General features: G+C 47.2%; 1 long non-coding RNA gene across 11 annotated transcripts in view; it reads left to right on the top strand.

The window, feature by feature from the left end:
• LOC139358256 (uncharacterized) overlaps nt 1-13,812 on the top strand; it is a 53,692-nt gene extending 39,880 nt beyond the window's left edge. For 8 of the 11 annotated variants that reach the window (XR_011612956.1, XR_011612960.1, XR_011612958.1 and 5 more), the window contains 2 exons: nt 1,048-8,864; nt 9,177-9,281. This is a non-coding gene — a long non-coding RNA (uncharacterized lncRNA). Of the gene's footprint in view, nt 1-1,047; nt 8,865-9,176; nt 9,282-9,312 lie in introns of those variants that run through there. The other 3 variants (XR_011612959.1, XR_011612954.1, XR_011612955.1) reach the window with 2 other exon arrangements.
• Nucleotides 13,813-14,065: the final 253 nt, after the last annotated feature.

Here is a 14,065-nt window from a genome sequence, read left to right as displayed (position 1 = left end):
TTAGTAGAGACGGGGTTTCACTGTGTTAGCCAGGATGGTCTCGATCTCTTGACCTCGTGATCCGCCCACCTTGGTTTCCCAAAGTGCTGGGATTACAGGAATGAGCCACCGCGCCCAAACGTTTCCTCCCAATTTCTAAGGGGATCCAGAGTCAACAGGGCACCATTGACAAAGAAATGGTGTCAGGCACTTGCCTAAGCATACACCTGAACCTGTAGATTCTTGACGGGCACTATTCCCTCTGCACTCGTTCATTTCCTTGTTGTGCACCTCCGGCCACGGGCATTGCCAGACCAAATCCATCAGTTAGAAGAAACTTCGCCTCTGCAGGAATTCTCAGTCGATTCTGACTCTGAACGAACAGTGCCTTTGTTTTGTGTTCTTTGGCACCCACATTAATATTTAAAGACATATAAATCGTTGTCGTTAGTTGAAAATGAACAGATGATTGGTGAAATGAAACTGTGGATAGAATATATCTTTCTTGATTCTCAATCTGTTTTGGATTGAAGACAAGAAAAGACCATATTAGCAAAAGAAAAATTGGCCTAAATGTGAGAACAGTTGGCTTTAAATATATATATATATATAAATTAAGTATTCCCAGACTGGCGTGAAGCCAGGAAAGCACTCAGCGGAGTTTTCCATTCCACTCCCCACGTCTTGTTTGCAGAGTGTGTGCTTTTTCTCTTAAAGCACCAGGCTTCCGAGCTGAGAAGCTTATCTGCACTCAGAGTAGCCTTTCTTTCTACTTTCTAGGTAAATAAAACAGTTAAGTAAGAGGCAAGCAGATTTTTGACTTGAAGAACAGATAAGTAGACTCATAAATACTAAGCTAACAGAAGCCTCTCCTCTCGAAACCCTCGTCCTTGTTAGGAACAGCGGGCTGGTCCTAACCCAACACAGCTAAAAGCTAATTGACGTAATTCCCCCAGCGTGGGAGCGAGGCCGGTAAAGAGACCAGGATCTGAAATCATGCAAAGGGTGGAATGATTCTTTGTAGCTTCTGCTGTAATTTTGAGATTTTAAAAATTCCTTTCCACCTAGAAAAGATGTATGTCATGACGCAGCAATAAAAAGGAAGGCACTGCTGGTCCAAGTGGTCCAAGCAACAACACGGATGAGCCTCAAGACCTGTTCACAAAGGAGGCCAGATACGAAACAGGAGATGCTGGGTGATTCCCCTTACGTGAAGTTCAGGGACAGGAAAAACTCATCTCTGGAGAGTTCGGAAGAGCGGTTGCCTCTGGGAGGGGAGTACTGACTGGAGAGGGGCCTGAAGGAACTCTCTGGGATGATGCAAACGTTGCATATCCTGATCTGGGTATGTGTCGAGGTATGACATAGTCACTGAGCTGTACCTTATGATTTGTGCACTTCACTTCATGTAAGTTTTATCTTATTTATTTATTTATTTATGAGATGGAGTTTCACTCTATCGCCCAGGCTGGAGTGCAGTGGCTTGATCTAGACTCACTGCAACCTCCATCTCCCGGGTTCAAGCAATTCTCGTACCTCAGCCTCCGGAGTAGCTGGCGCTTCAGGTGCGCACCACCACGCCCCGCTAAGTTTTGTATTTTTAGTAGAGACGGGGTTTCCCCATCTTGGCCAGGCTGGTCTCAAACTCCTAACCTCAAGTGATCCGCCCTCCCCAGCCTCCCAAATTGCTAGGATTACAGGCATGAGCCACCACGCCTGGCCTCATTATTTTTTTAAAAAAAGACATCACATTTAGGAGCCACTGGAGGACACATTGCAATGATTGATATATTTATAACATTTGCCAGTCGACAAAAGACTCAAATGTAATTATCTCTGGATTCTTGCAAGCATCCTTGAGATTAAATGAGGAAAGTGAGGCTCACTGGAATTCAAGATACTGAGGCTGCCCCTCCCCTCTGCATTCCAGCAGCCCAGGACACCACCGGGGCTCCCTAGCAGCCCTTCTCGAGGGGGAGCTGCTGGCATTTGGTCAGGACGTGCCTTCATTGCGCGGGTCTCTTCCGTGAGCTGCAGAGCATGTGCTGTTGCTGGCGAATGCTCTTTCCTGAGGACCAACGGGTCAGCCAGAAACACCTTCACACGTTTCAGATGCCCTCAGGAGGGTATCAGACCCTGGCTGAGAACGTCGTGTTTACTGCATTCCTGGATACAGGGGCTCGAGCCCCAGTTAATGTTTAACTCACAGAGAAGCTGGAGCCCTGGTGAAGGCGTCTTTGTTTGGGCACCGATGCAGGATGGAATGTTGGCGCAGGTCCTCTGGTTGAGCCGCCTGTCCTGCTTTGGCTTGGGGCCCACACGTAATTCCCTTCACTGTATGCATTGGTTCAGCATCCAGCGTCCACAGGTGTGGTTCTGGGGTGGGGCTGAGCTCACTGTGTGTTCCCTGGAGGTCCAGGGCCATGTTTCGTTCCTCTGCAGTTCCTCCAGGACCAAGGATCCGGAGCTCCCTTTGCCCTCAGAACAGAAGGTTAGCCACCAACTCTACCTCCGCCCTATGCCCTGGGGAGTGGAGCCCCCGTTGTTGGTGGGATCTCCCCCAGAACCTCCTGCTCTAGGTTGGTCACACAATAATGAACCGAGTAAGGACTTGAGCCCAGCTCTCTTCAACTCAAATTCTGCTCTCAATCTACTACACCACAGGGTGGGACAACACAGAGCAAGACTCTATCTCAAAAAAAAATATAATAATAATAATTGTATTAGATTATCTCCCCACCTGAGCCCCCTCAGCCTCATGACAGCTTGGTGACCAGCTCCTACATTAAGCTGGTTGACGTTAAGAAAATCCCTTAAAAATGGCAGGAGAACATCAATGTAAAAATTTAGCAATTTGCTGAACTGTTTATATTTTTGCCTTGGAGTTCTTAGGGCCACACATAATTCATTCATCCATCATCAGACATGAGGATACCGAAGTGGGGGAAAGAAGAATTCCTTCTCTAGAGGAACTTACTGACGAGGAAATCGACGTGTTCCATGCTGCAGAGGCAGGAGCAGGGTGGAAGTGCATGACTTCACTGGAAAGAAGAGGGTGAAGCCCAGTCGAGGACTCTAGGGATGAGCTCAGCTGCAGGTAAACAAGGATGGAGCAGAAGGACGTTCTAGGCAGAGGAGAGCATCAATATATACTGTGTATTTCTTTGTTTACTTTGTATATAATAAGTAAATTAAATAAAGGCATAGGAGCAAGATAGAACATGGAGTGTTAGAAAAACAGAAGAGAATCTGGCATGTCAGGCACCAGAGGCGAATGTGAGGGCATGAGATGACCCTAGACACAGGGCAGGAGCCAGATCCTGAAGAATCTTGTAGGCAAGTGTTTTAGGTTGGGTTCCCCTAGCAGCAGACCCTGGCACAGGTGATGTACATGAAGGATGGCCGCATTCTTTGCTCTTGTTCCCATTTCACGGTGCTGTCTATTCATGACCCTCTGAATCTGGGCTGGACTTAGTGACCTGCTTAGCCAGCAGAATTTGTGGAAGTAACATTCTGGGACTTCTGAAACTAACTTAACAAGAAACCTTGCTGCTCCTCCCTGGGCATCTTGGAACATCCTTACTCTGGCAGCTTTGAGCCACCATGGAAGGACTCCGATGGCGCTACCTTGGCCAAGGTGAAGAGATGACGTGCAGGCTCTCTGGGCCGTGGCCCCAGCCAGGTCCAGCCTTCTAGTTGTCTCTGCAACCACACCAACGAACGGAGCTGCCGTGGATTCCCTCGACTTCCCAGCTGCCAGTTGGACATCTCACTCAACACCACATGGGACAGAAAAATTGCCCAGCTGAGCCCTGCCCAAGTTTCTGACCCATAAAATGTGAGATAAAGAAAACGGTGGTTCTGGCACTAGTTTCTGAGAATGTTGTTATGCACAGTGGTAGATAACTCTCAGTTTTCTAAGCCTGGTCTGCAGGAGGGAGTCCCTGGGCTCCTGAGTGGGCTGAGCCACTTGCTCAGCAGCCAGAGTGCAACGGTTTTGTTGTTCTCTGCTGTGGTACAAGATGAAAAATTTACACCTGGGAAGGTCTTTGGACCTATCTATGCAAAGGGCAAAGGGTAAAAACTTTTCTAATGTGTTTCCAGGAGAGGGGCTCACCAATGCTTCTAGAGAATAAAATTATTGCAATTTCTCACGTCACATTTGGGTCCTCCACGGTTAAAAGCAGAATGGAACGTAAGTCTAGGTCTGCGAAGCTTGAAAAGGTCTGTCTCCACTGTCTTTCTTCAGTTTAAGCCGTTGCCACGACACCTTACCCAGAGCGGCCTGACTCTTCACAAGAGGTTGCTCTTTGGGGAAGAAATGCGGCGATACCCAGGTCGGAACCAGAGCGCACCACAGAGCACTCGTAACTGCTTCTTTGGCTGAGGAGGGAGGTACTTGTAGTTCTGGTTATAATTGGAGCAAAAATATTCTACATGAGCCCTAATTAAAATGAGGGGGAAATGCACTTGAAGTTTTCTTCATGTGTGCTTATGAATCAAGTGTATGGGATGGGAAATCAAGCCACTTGTTAACTCAAAAGATCATCCACAAATAGACCCCAGGGTGGCTGTTGTATGAAATTGAATTACGTGTCCAGATCCATCACAGCCACCTTCTCCTCCTTTCTGTAGTGGCTTCAGTATGCCCTGAAGTATGCCCCGAAGGTAAATCTGTGGAAAATTAGCATCAAATCTTCTATTTCTGGTAAGACTAAGTGGGATTTGAGGTGGTTTGCTTTTTTTTTTTTTTTGTACTTTTATGTATGACCTGATTTTTAAAATTATGACTATGCATTAAATTCCAAAACCAAGTGTGCGCATTTAGAATTAAATAACCCGTAACAAGGGAAAACTGTCAATAATGATACGAGAACACAAAAGAGAAAGTGCCGAAGATTCAACTTGCTTGTACGTAAAAGCCATTGCCATCTCAGTCACTGGAGAAATCACCGACCTTTAAGACTATTCTCACCCTAGGATATCGTTAGGAGCGCCACGTATATGCATCAGATTCATTCTGAGCCACGTTTTATTCAGTTCCTCGCTTATACTTATTTTGTGCTGCATCCACTCTTGCCTGAAGAAGCAATATTGCATGCTTAGGATTTAAAAAACTTTTTTCAGGAGATGCTGAGTGTTACTACATAGAGGAACTGCCTTTGGTTCTTCACTCTGTGAAGAGATTTATTATTTTATAATTGCATAATGAGTTCTCGGAACATCGTCTTTAAAAGGATAGATGTTGTGTTGTCATAAAACAATGTTATTAAAATTTGATAACCTGGAAACAATCATTTGTGGTTCTTTCAGGACTTAGGGCTCCTTCAAGATGGTACTTGCAGTTTTCCTGAAGTGCATTATTCATGACTATAAAGGGAGAATAAAGGATTATGAGTTATGAAAAGAAATGTTATCGAGTACAATACAAACAGGGCAATTGCCTATGGCTTTTCCCGAGCTTCACCTTCTTACCTAGCCCCATAGTTTAGTGGAAAGAGAATGGATTTTGGAGTCTATCAGATTTGGGTTCAAAACCTTCCACTACACCATTTTCCAGCACAGTGACTACTGCTAGGATATTTCTCCATTCCGAGGCTCTGGCTCCTTGTCTGTAACGTGGGAATGATCCATCCTAGAACCAAATGATATTGTCGCTGCTCAACCATTTGACTTATAAAAATGGCAATTTTATGTGGTTCAGCCTATCATGTACTGCACAGCTTGGTAGGGAACTGAACGCCACTAAAGATGAGCCCTTGGCTGGCTGCAGCACTGTCAGTGTTCAAGGGATGTGAATTCTACTAACGCTGCCTTGTGACTGGTTGGACTTTGAGAGCATTTAATAGTCTGCCTCTGTTTCTTCCATTTATAGCTTCTCTGAGCTTCTGGCCCCTCTGAGCCTTTATTTTTATTTTATTATTATTTTTACTTTTTTCACTTTAATAGTGACAGGGGGATCGCTCTCCATTGCTCAGGCTGGTCTTGAACTCCTGGCCTCAAGGAATCCTCCTGCCTTGGTCTCCCAAAGTGCTGGGATGACGGGCATGAGCCAGCACACCCAGCCAGCCTTTATTTCTGGTCTGTTAAATCTTCCTGGTCTATTAAGGCTCTCAAGGCAGCTCCTTACTCATCACTTGAGTCTCTCTTTCTAAACCTATGATCGGTTTTATCCCAAAACCCAAATGACAAGTTATAGGATCAGAAAAAACAATGTTAGGCTGGGCGCGGTGGCTCACTCCTGTAATCCTAGCATTTTGGGAAGCCCAGATGGGTGGATCACTTGAGGTCAGGAGTTTGAGACCAGCCTGGCCAACATGGTGAAACTCTGGTCTCTACTAAAAACACAAACATTAGCCAGGTGTGGTGGTGCACACCTGTGGTCCCAGCTGCTCGGGAGGCTGAGGCAGCAGAATTGTTTGAACCCAGGAGGTGGAGGTTGCAGTGAGCCGATAGAGCACCACCACTGCACTCCCACCTGGGCGACAGAGCAAGACTCTGGCTCAAAAAAAAAAAAAAAAAAGACAAAAAAGAAAAAACAATGTTAGGCTGGCACAGGTCCCTACGGTGTCAACCTCAGAATCTGTAGCATGTAGAAGATGTAGGTGCATTGGCAAAATCTGAAGCCAGTAAATCCCACCATATGCTGTCAGGGAGAACCAGGACTTGTGTAAAACGCAGGTTACGTTATTTTTAGGTCCACAGAGTGATGGGGATGAGCCTCTGTGCGAGCCAGGAGTTGGCCGCTGGTCCTCACACTCCCCTTTGCATCATGTCCACATGGGGCTAGCAGGAGGGCATCACTGCGAGCTTCTCTTTCTCGGGGTGTCCGGGAGAGAAGCGAAGCAGACGCGCCAGCCTAGGAGGGGAGACCCGCCCTTCACTCCCCTCGGGCTCCTCCACAGCCACAGTCAGGAGGGCCTTCCGCTTCTTCACTCAGAGAGTGCTGGGACTTAGGGAATCTCTTGGCCCCTTCCAGCACTAACTGCTTTGGTTCTATAATTGTGTGTTCATTGACACTGATTAACTCTGGATTGAATTATGTGGATTTTGATTGGCTTAAGATGTGAATAAGGATTTGGGGCCTCCTCCCCAAACACCTGGGTTTTATAGTTTATAATGGTGACTGTGTGTTTTGCTGGAACGATGTGAAACCTTCCTCACAGCTCTTCTGGAAGGTGTTAAGCAGACTCACATAAATGCGCTTCACAAATTCATTTAGGTGTTTGGGGAGAGAAGGCACTGCCAACGTTTATCTATTCATTCAACACAATTGCTGCATGCCCGTCCTTTGCTGGCCACTGTTGTTGGGACACATTAAATTTTTACATGTGGGGGGTAGGGAGAAAGATGGACAGTAAGCAAGAAATAAACCTAGAGGGAAAATGGACCCGAGTAAGGGGCTGCAAGGCCAGCAGTGACCAAACACAACCTCTTCTTGTGACATTCTCAAGGGAGGTCCTGCGGTCTGTAAGCTTCTCCTTTGGCCTTTGAGGGAAGCCTCGGGCCACACTGATCCCACCGTCAATTCAGTAACCACCAGGTTCTCGTGGCAGTGAGTGGGGTATGTAGACACCATAAGGTGGGAAACACGCACTTGTGCAAGTTCCACACCCACTGGAAATGGCGTGATCTGTAAGATGGTTACCTTTGGGTACATCTAGACACTGAACACACCCACACATACACAAACAGCATTTCCTAATTTTGTGAAATGCTATCCTTAATTTTGCATTAAAGTCACCTAGGGGCCAGATGTGGTGGCTCATGCCTGTAATCCCAGCATTTTGGGAGGCCAAGGCCAGCGAAGCGGAGCTTGCAGTGAGCTGAGATAGCACCACTGCACTCCAGCCTGAGTGACAGAGTGAGACTCCACCTTGGGGGGAGGAACAAAGAAAGTCACCTAGGAAGTTCCAAGACTTACAGAAGGGCTTGAAAGCAACACATTCTCTTAGATTTGTTGAACCTCTGCCTCCTGGGTTCAAGCAATTCTCATGCCTCAGCCCCCGGAGTAGCTGGGATTGCAGGCACCCGCCGCCATGCCTGGATACTTTTTGTATTTTTAGTAGACACGGTGTTCCACCAGTGGTTCTCAAAGTGTCCTCCATGGACCAGCAGCATCAGCATCACCTGGAAATTTGTTAGGGCTGCAAATTCTCTGGCTCCTCTTGAGACCTACTGAATCAGAAATGATGGGGTAGGGCCCAGAAATTCATGTTTTTTGTCTGTTTGTTTTGTTTGTTTGTTTTTGAGACAGGGTCTCGCTCTGTCGCCCAACCTGGAGTGCAGTGGCGCGATCTGGGCTCACTGCAAGCTCCGCCTCCCGGGTTCACACCATTCTCCTGCCTCAGCCTCCCAAGTAGCTGGGACTACAGGCGCCCACCAACGTGCCCGGCTAATTTTTTGTATTTTTTAGTAGAGACGGGGTTTCACCGTGTTAACCAGGATGGTCTCGATCTCCTGACCTTGTGATCTGCCCGCCTCAGCCTCCCACAGTGCTGGGATTACAGGCGTGAGCCACCGCGCCGGGCCCAGCAATCCGTTTTAATGAGCCATCCAGGTGATTCTGATCATGTTTGAGAATCACTGCTAGATCATACAGAGGATATTTAACGATAGAAATACTATCTTACAGTTTCAATAGTCATTTTCTCATTTGAGCTGTGGTAAACAGTGCAGAATCAGCAACAGATATTAATGCCCATAACAAAAAAAAAAAAGAAAGAAAAAACTGGAGGGTTGAGGATGCCTGGATCCCACAGCTATTAAGCATTAAATAAACGATCCTGGTATTCTGCTTCATTGCTCCTTCTGAACTTTTATTTAATTCTTTCTCAGCCCTTCCTTCTTTTATCCACAATACTGAGATGCCTTAAACCCCTCAGGTGGCCGGGCGCGGTGGCTCACGCCTGTAATCCCAGCACTTCGGGAGGCCAAGGCGGGCAGATCACAAGGTCAGGAGATCGAGACCATCCTGGCTAACACGGTGAAACCCCGTCTCTACTAAAAATACAAAAAATTAGCCGGGCGCGGCTGTGGGCACCTGTGGTCCCAGCTACTCGGGAGGCGGAGGCAGGAGAATGGCGGGAACCCGGGAGGCGGAGCTTGCAGTGAGCGGAGATGGCGCCACCGCACTCCAGCCTGGGCGACAGAGCGAGACTCCGTCTCAAAAAAAAAAAAAAAAAAAAAACCCTCAGGTAAGTAGGAGACAGAATATAGAGATTAGAGTGGATACCTCGAAATATTGGTGACAAAATTCTCCAGTGTCTGAACTGTAACTTTCTACAAATGAAGAGCTTAAAGTTATAGTTCAATGTTTTTCTCTTTCACAAGAAGAAAGGACCACGCGGAGCGGAAATACTCACTCCCAGCGGCCTCACCAGGGCGGCGGGCCGCCCGGCTACGATGGCAGGATCGTTCACCACGGCCCGGGCCCAGGGCCTTCTGGTTACACCAGGATCCACGGGCTGGGGCTGCGTGGTACCGTGGGGATGGATGCCGTGGTTTTGTGATCCACGCTGCCATCTTCTGGGCAGTCTCATCAGAGACTGTGGTTCCGTTTTCAGTGCAAAGCTGTGAGTCCGAGACTGTGGCGGGGGCACGTCTCAATTCAACTGGACCTATTCCAGCCAGCTAATGATGGTGATGGTGATGAGAAGGAGAGGAGGATGGTGGCGGTGGTGATGAAAACCAGGATTCTGGAGTTTACAGCGGTTCTCACTCTTTTAAAAGCACGTCCCATAAAGAGTACAGCTGATCAAACAACAAAAGAAGAAAATAAATCAGAGAGCTGCTACTATTTTTAAAAGGTGGAAGTGGACAGAATGGCCTTCGGGGCAAGTGAAGAAAACTGGAAAATACACACTCTACAGAGGCTGGTTCTGGAACGTGGGACCCTGAGCACTCAGCGAATTCTTTGTTTTCCAAAGTTTCTCCGCTAAGCACCTTGCAGGGTGCATGGCTTCAGATGGCCGGCTGCCTGAGCTTTAACCAAGTAGGAAACAACGGAGACGGTAACTTGATTCCAGACTTCCAGCCTGGAAAACGCTGAAACAATACGTTTTGGTTACTTTTAAGCCAGGCAGATTGTAAGAGAAATGCAGTGTTTCACAGTGGGAGAAGCTACAAGCCTGTAATCTAGTGGTTGACAGGGCCTGCTCCACCTTTCTCTTAGCTCCTGGTGTTACCAGCATCCTCCTCACTCCAGTCACTGCCTCCTCCATCATTAGGCGACATTCTCGTGTGTCTGTCTCTTCTCCTCTTCTACGGACACCAGGCATATCAGATTAGGGGCCCTCCCTCCTCCAGGATGACCTCATTTTACTCACATTTGGGATGATCCTATTTCCAAATAAGGTCACATTCTGAGGTTCTGGGAAGCACATGGATTTTAGGGGAGCACTCTCCAGTAAATAGGCTTGGGTTCCGATCTTGGTGTAGGTACTAATTAGCTGTTCAGTCGTGAGGCAGCTCTAGCCATCCGTTTTCTCATCTGGTAACATAAAGGAGTTAGCATGTGCCTGGCACAGAGTGTACTCAGCAGAAGACAGCTATTATTTTTGCTTTCACTATCAGAAAAAAGGTGTTTGTTTGTTTGTTTGTTTGTTTTTGAGACGGAGTCTCGCTCTGTCGCCCAGGCTGGAGTGAGTGGCCGCGATCTCAGTTCACTGCAAGCTCCGCCTCCCGGGTTCCCGCCATTCTCCTGCCTCAGCCTCCCGAGTAGCTGGGACCACAGGCGCCGTCACCATGTCCGGCTAGTTTTTTATATTTTTAGTAGAGACGGGGTTTCACCGTGTTGGCCAGGATGGTCTCGATCTCTTAACCTTGTGATCCACCCGCCTCGGCCTCCCACAGTGCTGGGATTACAGGTGTGAGCCACCGCGCCCAGCCAAAAAAAAGTTTTAATAAATTTAAAGAGAGAGAAAACAAGATCCTACAGTCCCTGGACCAAAGCAGAGCATTTAAATAAAGAGAGCTTTGGAAAGCGTGATTTCTACCTGAATCCCTTTCTCCCTCTCACATCACATTTAGCATCTGATTTAGCTCAGGAGACACCGAGTTGTTAACCAGCTGTTTCTGATGAGGTAGATAACATTTGGGTCCATTTCAGTCTCCGGGGGAGGCTCAGAAGAGACACACAGCTCTGCCACCTTTTCTACCCACCTCTCCCTACGCTGTGCAAGCTTGTGTTTCCAGAACCAGGTTCATTCTGACTGGATCCCAGGTGTGTCCAAGGCCTTTTGTTTGGCAGAAGGGAGTGTACAATCCAGCCTCCTCATCAACCTGATTGAACTTCTCTTCATTAACTTTGAGTATTGTGGATTTAGAGACATGTTATTTGAGAAGGCTGTGATATTAATATATTAGAAACCATGAATATTTGGGGACGAATTACTTTTCCAACAAATTAGTGCCCTAAGGGGGTAGGCCTTTTCGAAGAGAGAAAGGAAGTTGAAGAAAGTTCCAGAGCCTGACTTGCGGCAGGGCACGTGTTCACCTGAGAAACGTGGTAATGGGGTAATTGAGATCCTCTGAACAGTAACCGACTTGCCACCTGAGCAAAAAGCCCTGAAGGCAACAACTGCGGCATTCCCACGTGTACAGTGTTCCAGGCACTGCCCTAAAAACATCCATGTGACTTTGTGTATACGTGTGTTTACAGAATGTGTAAATAAATAGGAGAATATGAAACACATGCGTCTGCGTTTATAAACTCCGCATCCACTTATGCTAATGAAATTATTTCCATCTGACAACAGCCGTTCTCTGTGGAGGTGCTAGGAATTGGAGAGATTACTGGGATCTTTGTCCTCGCACTTGGAGAAGTGGAGTCACTAATGTTTTCACCATAAAAGGCAGGAAACTTGGCCGATGTCAGCGCTGAAAACTTTATTGCTCAAGGAGCATATAAGTTGGAAAGAAAGTTACCATCTGAAATTTTTTCACAACAGAGGAACTTTTAAACTCAAATTCATTTCCATTGCCCGTTGCAATTGACATCTCATGTTTTCATGTATTCATTTTTAGCAAAGTTTTCCAAGCCTATCAGTAAACTGGTGTGCATAAAAATCTCTGCAGAACTTGTTTAAAATGTGTATTTCTGAGCTCTGCCTCCAAAGAGTCCAAGGAAGTGAGCCCCAGTGAATGCTGGGAACCGCCTCTCTCAGTCTTAAAACTTGAGAAAGTTACAATTGTCTTATCTGAGTTTCTTTCTCAGGAAACCGATCATCAGGCCTCCCAGATAAACATCAAGGAACGGAAACTCACCAGATTGCAGCATCTGGAAAATCAGACTTCAGACCCCTCACAGGTCATGACTGCCTAACCCACCACCTGCTTCCTGTGGACCAACTCCTCTTCCTTAACCCTCCCTCATTTCTGTTTTCCCATGCAGGCTCACGTTGTTCGCTGCTACCTCCGCTCTTAATCCAGGGAGATGGATTTGAGGCTGAGCTCCCATCTCTTTAGCTGTAGCACCTGACTAAAGCCTTCTTCCCTGGCAATACTTACTGTCTCAGTGATTGACTTTCTGTGCAGTACCAGTGTCTTGCCACAACACGCTGAAGAGAGAGCTACAAGCATGTGGATTACACGTGATTTTCATTTTCTTAAATACTGAATCAAGGTTGGGAGCATGCTGTTGTCCTTAGGTGTTCTCAGAGGACAACCCGAGATGTGGTTGACATTCAGATGCAGCTTCTCTTACTTTTGTGGCAGCGCCCCTCACACTGCACATGGAGCACAGACCCCATCCACATCCATCAGTGGCTGCACTGCCAAGGCACATCACATCTCCTGGTTATTTAATCACACACACACACACACTCCCCCAAGGCATGGGGTCCTGTTGGTAGCAACAGCAAAGTCACTCATACTTCTCCCTCATCCATGCACCGCGGGCAGACGCGATGGCCTGTTGTCCTCACGTTTCCTCTGCTGTTGCTCAATGTGTCATTCCAAGTGAGGTGTTTAAGAGCTGCGTGCCTCCTCCGCCTCTTCCTGTGCTGCAGTGATCTCGGCAGACACTCGTTTTACATGGCACAGCTGCAGTATGGAAGCGGTCACTCAACTGCATCAGACTTTATAAAGGCACTGTTTCAGGGTTTATTTGTTGCTCCATGTCGCCTGGCCTAACTTGACTTACACATATGCCAAAAGTTGATTCATACTTTGGACACGGGCATTTTTATCCAGCTATAAAATATCTGCTCATACGCATATGATAGTAATGGCTTTTCCACATCTTAAGCCATTGAGTTTTATGTGCTATCCATAGAGATGCTTTAAAAAGAAATTTTGTGAATAAACTTTTCTACTTTTTCTCCTGGCATAACATTTGTAAATTTGGGACGATTTTATAAGATTCTTGGCAGCAAAGTAAACTACCTGTTTTTAGTATGAGAAGTGGGAGTTTGGTTTTGGTGACACAATCGCATACTGCAAAGCATGATTTTGTGCTTGTCCTAAAACCTAAATTGTTCCACTGGAGAGCTCAGAGTTTTCTTGTGTAGAAATAAAGCAGAAGTTTGAAAAGTTTTTTTTTTGTTTTTTTTTTTAAAGACTGTGTGTCACTCTGTCACCCAGGCTGGAGTGCACTGCCGCGATCTTGGCTCACTGTAACCTCTGCTGCCCGGGTTCACGCCATTCTCCTGCCTCAGCCTCCCGAGTAGCTGGGATTGCAGGCACCTGCCACCACGCCTGGCTAATTTTTGTATTTTTAGTAGAGACAGGGTTTCGCCATCTTGGCTAGGCTGGTCTTGAACTCCCTACCTTGTGATCTACCTGCCTCAGCCTCTCAAGGTGTTGGGATTACAGGCGTGAGCCACCGCGCCTGGCAGTTTGAAAAGTTGTATAGGCCGGGCGCGGTGGCTCAAGCCTGTAATCCCAGCACTTTGGGAGGCCGAGGCGGGCGGATCACAAGGTCAGGAGATCGAGACCACAGTGAAACCCCGTCTCTACTAAAAATACAAAAAATTAGCCGGGCGCGGTGGCGGGTGCCTGTAGTCCCAGCTACTCGGGAGGCTGAGGCAGGAGAATGGCGTGAACCCGGGAGGCGGAGCTTGCAGTGAGCCGAGATCGCGCCACT

The sequence above is a fragment of the Macaca nemestrina genome, chromosome 14 (assembly GCF_043159975.1).
Source record: "Macaca nemestrina isolate mMacNem1 chromosome 14, mMacNem.hap1, whole genome shotgun sequence".
In the NCBI taxonomy this organism is placed as follows: domain Eukaryota; kingdom Metazoa; phylum Chordata; class Mammalia; order Primates; family Cercopithecidae; genus Macaca; species Macaca nemestrina.
Note: the sequence above shows the minus strand (reverse complement) of the source record. Positions and strands in the feature narration are given on the sequence as shown.